The sequence below is a fragment of the Benincasa hispida genome, chromosome 2 (genome assembly GCF_009727055.1).
Source record: "Benincasa hispida cultivar B227 chromosome 2, ASM972705v1, whole genome shotgun sequence".
In the NCBI taxonomy this organism is placed as follows: Eukaryota; Viridiplantae; Streptophyta; class Magnoliopsida; order Cucurbitales; family Cucurbitaceae; genus Benincasa; species Benincasa hispida.
Window position 1 is genome coordinate 60,857,758 of NC_052350.1, and position 6,000 is coordinate 60,863,757.

Genomic DNA, 6,000 nt, shown 5'->3' on the forward strand with positions numbered 1-6,000 from the left:
ATGTCAGTTCCTCTTACCAAGGATTCAGTTCTTGGCAAACGTTGCCATAGGGAGAGATGACTCTTCGACTCGGTACTGGTGAGGTTGTTTCAGTTGTTGCTGTAGGCAGACTGAAGTTATTTGTTGACAAGAAACGTTATCTGTTACTGGATAATGTTTTTGTAGTTCCTCATATTAAGAGGAACTTAATCTCGGTTTCTTGTCTCATTGAACAAGGCTATACCATCTCTTTTTCTGAGAATAAAGTGTTTATTTTCAAGAATAGAATGAATATTGGTTATGGTTCAATGGAAAATAACTTATATGTACTAAGGTCGTTAGTCATAAAAGCCTTGTTTAACACTGAAATGTTAAGTACGATAACAACAGCTAAAAAACCAAAGGTTTCTCCAAAGGAAAACGCCCATCTTTGGCATCTAAGGTTAAGTCACATCAACCTCAATAGGATTGAGAAGTTGGTGAAAAGTGGACTTCTAAAGAGTTTAGAAGAAAAATTCTTGCCGATATGTGAATCATGCCTCAAAGGCAAGATGACAAAATGACCTTTTACTGGAAAAGGTTACAGAGCCAAGGAAGCCTTGGAGCTTGTACATTCAGACCCCTGTGGTCCGATGAATGTTAGAGCTTGAGGTGGGTATGAATATTTCATCTCTTTCATAGATGATTATTTAAGGTTTGGGTATCTCTTCCTAATGCAACGCAAGTCTAAAGTCCTTGACAAGTTCAAGGAGTATAAGGCTGAAGTTGAAAACTTATTAGGTAAGAAGATAAAAACACTACGATCTGAGTGTGGTGGAGAGTATATGGACCTCCAATTCCAGAACTATATGATAGAACATGGGATTGTGTCCCAACTCTCGGCACCTGGTACACCTCAGCAGAATGGTGTATCAGAAAGGAGAAACAGAACCTTGTTGGACATGGTTTGGTCTATGATGAGTTATGCTCATCTTCCAGACTCATTTTGGGGTTATGCAGTGCAGACTGCATGATATATTCTGAACAATGTTCCCTCGAAAAGTGTTTCTGAAACACCTTTTGAGTTATGGAGAGGCCGTAAAGGTAGTTTACGCCACTTTAGGATTTGGGGCTGTCTGGCACATGTGCTAGTGACTAACCCAAAGAAGTTGGAACCGCGTTTGAAGGGTTGCCTCTTTGTAGGCTACCCCAAGGAAACAAGAGGATGATACTTCTATGATCCAAGTGAGAACAAAGTGTTTGTTTTCGCTAATGCTATCTTCTTGGAAGAATACCATATGAGGGGTCATAAGCCATGAAGTAAGCTCGTTTTACATGAGATCTTTAGTAAGACTGAGATTGCTGAGGGTTCAACAAGAGTTGTCGAACAGGCCACAGATCAACAAGAGTTGTTGAGGTCAGAACGTCTAGTTAACCAGCTCAAGAGTTGAACCTGCCTCGACGTAGTGGGAGGATTATGAACCCACCAGATCGCTACATGGGTTTGACTGAAGCCCAAAACATCATTACGAATGATGGGGTCGAGGATCTGTTGTCTTTTAAGAAAGCAATGGAGGATGTTGACAAAGATGAATGGGTTAAAGCCATGAACCAGAATGGAAAGTCTATGTAGCTGGTCAGAATCTAATGTCTGGGATCTTGTTGATCCCCCTGAATGGGGTAAGACTCTAGTGTGGGTGTAGTGAATCTTTAGCAAAAGAGAGGTGTAGAATGGAAAGGTGCAAACTTTTAAAGGCTAGTACTCGTGCAAAGGGTTACTACCCCGAGGTTGAGGGAGTTGACCATTTTAGTGTGAGGAGAGAATGACTTTCTCCGATCTGTTGTCAGTGGTGCACGGCAGAAATTCTATCAGGATTCTCCCTGTTCCAATAGCCCACCATTCGTTATGAATTAGTGAAATATGGCCAATGATGGACCCGTCAAGATTCGCCTTTTCTTAATGTAATCTTGAGAAGACCAATCTATATGATCACCAGAAGCGGTTCATAAGTTCAGATCAAAAGGCAAAGAGTTTGCAAGCTTAATAGGTTCCATTTATGGGCTGAAACAAAGCATCTAGATCTTGGAAATATCAGATTTGACACTGGCTGTCAAGATTTGTTTGGCATTTGAGAGCTCAGAGTACGTCTTGATTGAGCCTTGGTGTTTTACAAAGAAAGGAATCAGACAAGAGCCTTCAGTAGCTTTCTTGGTACTGTATGTGGATGATATCCTACCATTGGGGAATGATAGTAGAATATCTGACTGACATTAAGAGTTGGCTAGCTTGCCCGCAGTTCTTAAATGAAAGATTTGGGTAGGCACTCAGTATGTTCTCGCGAGATCCAGATAAGTTCAAGGAGTCGCAAGAACACAAACGGTTATAATGCCCTGTCTCAGGCAATCGTACTTGATCTTAAATGTTGAGTCAGAGTAACAAGATGTAGGGATTCCAATATAGGGATTTGGTTACCCTTCAAGGATGGAGTCGTTTGTTTTAAGGCTCAAGTGTCCATCAAGACACCCTCAAGAAGTATTAAGGAAAGTGAGACAGAATTCCCTAATTTGCCTTCTTGCTATAAGGGAAGCTTGATGTATGCAATGTTTGTGTACTAGACCCGAACATTGTGGCTATGCAGTTAGGGATTAAATCAATCGGTATCAGTCACAATCCAGGTATTTGGTGCTCACTGGATAACGGCCGGTCCAAGAACGATCCTCAAGTATCTTTGGAAAGAAACGAAGGACTACATGCTTGTGTATGGAGATAAGGATCTGATCCTTATAGGATACACGGACTCTGACTTTCAGATCGATAGAGATTCTCACAAATCGACATCTGGGCCAGTGTTTACTCTGAATGAAGGATTATAGTCTGGCAAAGCATCAAGCAAGGATACATCGCGAACTCCACTATGGAAGCCGAATATGTAGCGGCTTGTGAAGCAGCTAAGAAGGCTGTTTTGCTGAGGAAATTCCTTTCAGATTTGGAAGTTGTTCCAAATATGGATTTTCCTATCACACTGTATTGTGATAACAACGGGGCTGTGGCAAATTCGAAGAAGCCTCGGAATCATCGTTGGGGTAAGCACATAGAACAAAAATATCACCTGATCAGGGAGATTATGCATCGAGGTGATGTGATAGTCACAAAGATCGCATCAGAGTATAATGTTGCTGATCCCTTTACAAAGGCCCTCACGGCTAAAGTGTTCGAGGGTCACCTGAAGAGTCTGGGTCTACGGGACATGCGGCATCTTGTCTAGGGCAAGTGGAAGATGATACTGGAGTATGCCTTAGTTTATTGTATATTGTACATTTTTATATTGTATTGTACATTAGTCTCTCGAGTCATTAGGACAAGTGGGAGATTGTTGGGATTAGTGTCCTAATTCATCCTAATTCTCTCGGAGTCTCGTTGTTTTGTAAAGATACACATTGTCTAATGAATAAAATAAATGTTATTTAATTCTGGCATTTACTCATATCCAATAAACAAAGCTCTTTGGTTATCTTATGTGAACTTAAGCATGTATATGTGTTATACAAGTAGATCATGCCTTAAGTGATAACCTAAATAGGTCTGTAGTATAAGGATTAAGGTGGGATACCTGATCCTGGAGACACTATGGATACGGCTCGTTTTGTAGAGGTTTGCAAGTGTTGTAAACTACTACATATGGTAGATCCTAACCTTTCATGTGGAGACGTACGAGCGGGTGTGTCCTATACAAAGAGTTTGTATAAGACTTGGACCACGAGATGACTAGACTATGTATATAGCACTGTTGATACTAGAGACTTGCATCTCACTTAAATGACCATAAGTGACACGACTTCAATCCTGAGTGTTTTGGAACTAATATGGGTGAGAGTGGGCAGATTGTCAACTCAACATGCCTACCTTTTTGAGGACTTATCTGATCTGGGAGCTGGGAACTTAATCCACAAGATGTAATTCACTCATTTCCTGAAGTAGGGATAAGTAGAGAGATTGCTCCCTTCAGGGCCGATTCCGGGGCTTGAACATAGTGGCGACAACTTCTCTTTGAAAGAGAAGAATCAGTCATAGTAGGATTATGACTTATGTTCATTAGAGGAATCAGTGGTACTTAAGGAGACAGATGTAACTACAAGGGCATAACGATTATTGGCCTAGTTGTACTTATGAGCGATCTGTGAAAGGTTGTCGCACTGCTGATTGGTTAAGATGGACACATAATATATCTGTGGTAGGAAGAGTTCAGTTGTCGGTATTTAGTGGAGTGCCTGGTAGTTAACGGATGGTGGATCCTGTGACTAAAGAGTTTAGTCAGTTATTCATGTATCATTGGAGCTTCGAGCTATAGGTCCATAAGGTCCCCTTGGTAGCTCAATGGATTCAGTTGAGGATCAATTCTTGGTGTTGATTTTAAATGTTTAAATTGACAAAAAGTATTTTGATTATATATGATATAATCGGTATGATTTATGAGATACATCTAGTAGAGGATTGATGTAAATAAGATTTACATTAAGTACCATGGAATAGAAAAAGAACTATGTTTTATATGTTTCATGAGATGAAATATTAAAACTATAGGTTATAAATATAGTATGATAAGTTGGTTATCATTTATATTTATAATAATATTAATTATTGGATAATTAATTCTTTTTCTTTAATAAACAAATGAGTGGGTGGTTATTAGATTCATGGTAACCGTGAGTTTAAAAGGAAAATGGTTTTTCTAATTTTAGAATGATTGACAAACTATTGAAGTTTTCATAAAAAGTTTTGGAGATTTCTCTCTCGCGCAAAAAGGGATCTCACAGTAGATGTCAAGTAAATACGAATTTAATAAATGACGGCTAGGGCTAGCTAAATGATCGTGTAGTGGCGAGTTAAACGATTGTGTAGTATTTACTAAAGATCGCATAGTTTTGCTAGACGATCGCTTGCTCAAAGTAAACGATCGTGTAGTGTCTGAAGACGATAGACCGAGCTAAACAATAAGCTAAACGACCGCATAGCTTTTGCTATATGATCGCTTTGCTTTAGCTAAATGATTGGGATCGAACTATACGATAGGTCTCCGCCATCTTCCATTTGCCTAGTCGTGTACACGATCGGTGTTTCCTCTTTCGTCTGCCTCAATCCAAGTCTGAACAGAGCCCACCCTCTGGATTCTCACACCGAGAATACCAAGGTAGCCTTGTTGGTGGTGTCATACTTACCTCGACACCGTCAAGGTTTTGTGGAGGTCGTTCGTGTTGTTGTGGAGTTCGTGACTGAGGCGATTGTTGAGGACGAGTGCGAAGAGTTTATGCTNGAGTTCGTGACTGAGGCGATTGTTGAGGACGAGTGCGAAGAGTTTATGCTGTGTTGCGGTCGTGTAGATCGAGCATTCGAGGTTGCTATTATTCGAGCATTCGTGAGCAAGGAGCGTGGAGACGAGGCGAGAAATGTTCGTAGAGTTCTTCCTTGGTCATTTGTTGTTCATGCTGTAATTTCTCTATTATTTGCATAACCGCTTGTTTGAAGTCGACTGTAAATATATTATTCATGATTGTGATTTGGAATAATCTTATTTCCATTGCTCATGGAAATCTCAGAATCTGATTTCCTTCACAAAGCTAGTAGAGCACTGAGCTTGAAATCGATAGAACGCTCAAGTCAAGGACTCAAGCCAAAATCTGATGGAATTCTTAGATTATGCACTAAGATCGAAGCCAATGAAATGCTGAGATAAAAAACAATAGAGCACTAAGCTTGAAACCGATGGAACACTTAAGTCAAGAACTTAAGCCAAATCCAACAAAATCCTCAGGTCATGCATTAAGATTGAAGCCAACGGAACATTGAGATCAAAACTGGTAGAGCATTGAGCTTGAAACCAATGGAACGCTCAAATCAAGGACTCAAGCCAAAATCCGATTGAATTCTCAAGTCATGCACTAAGATTGAAGCCAACAGAATGCTAAGATCAAAGCCAGTAGAGCACTGAGCTTGAAATCGATGGAACACTCAAGTCAAGGACTCAAACCAAATGCAACGGAATC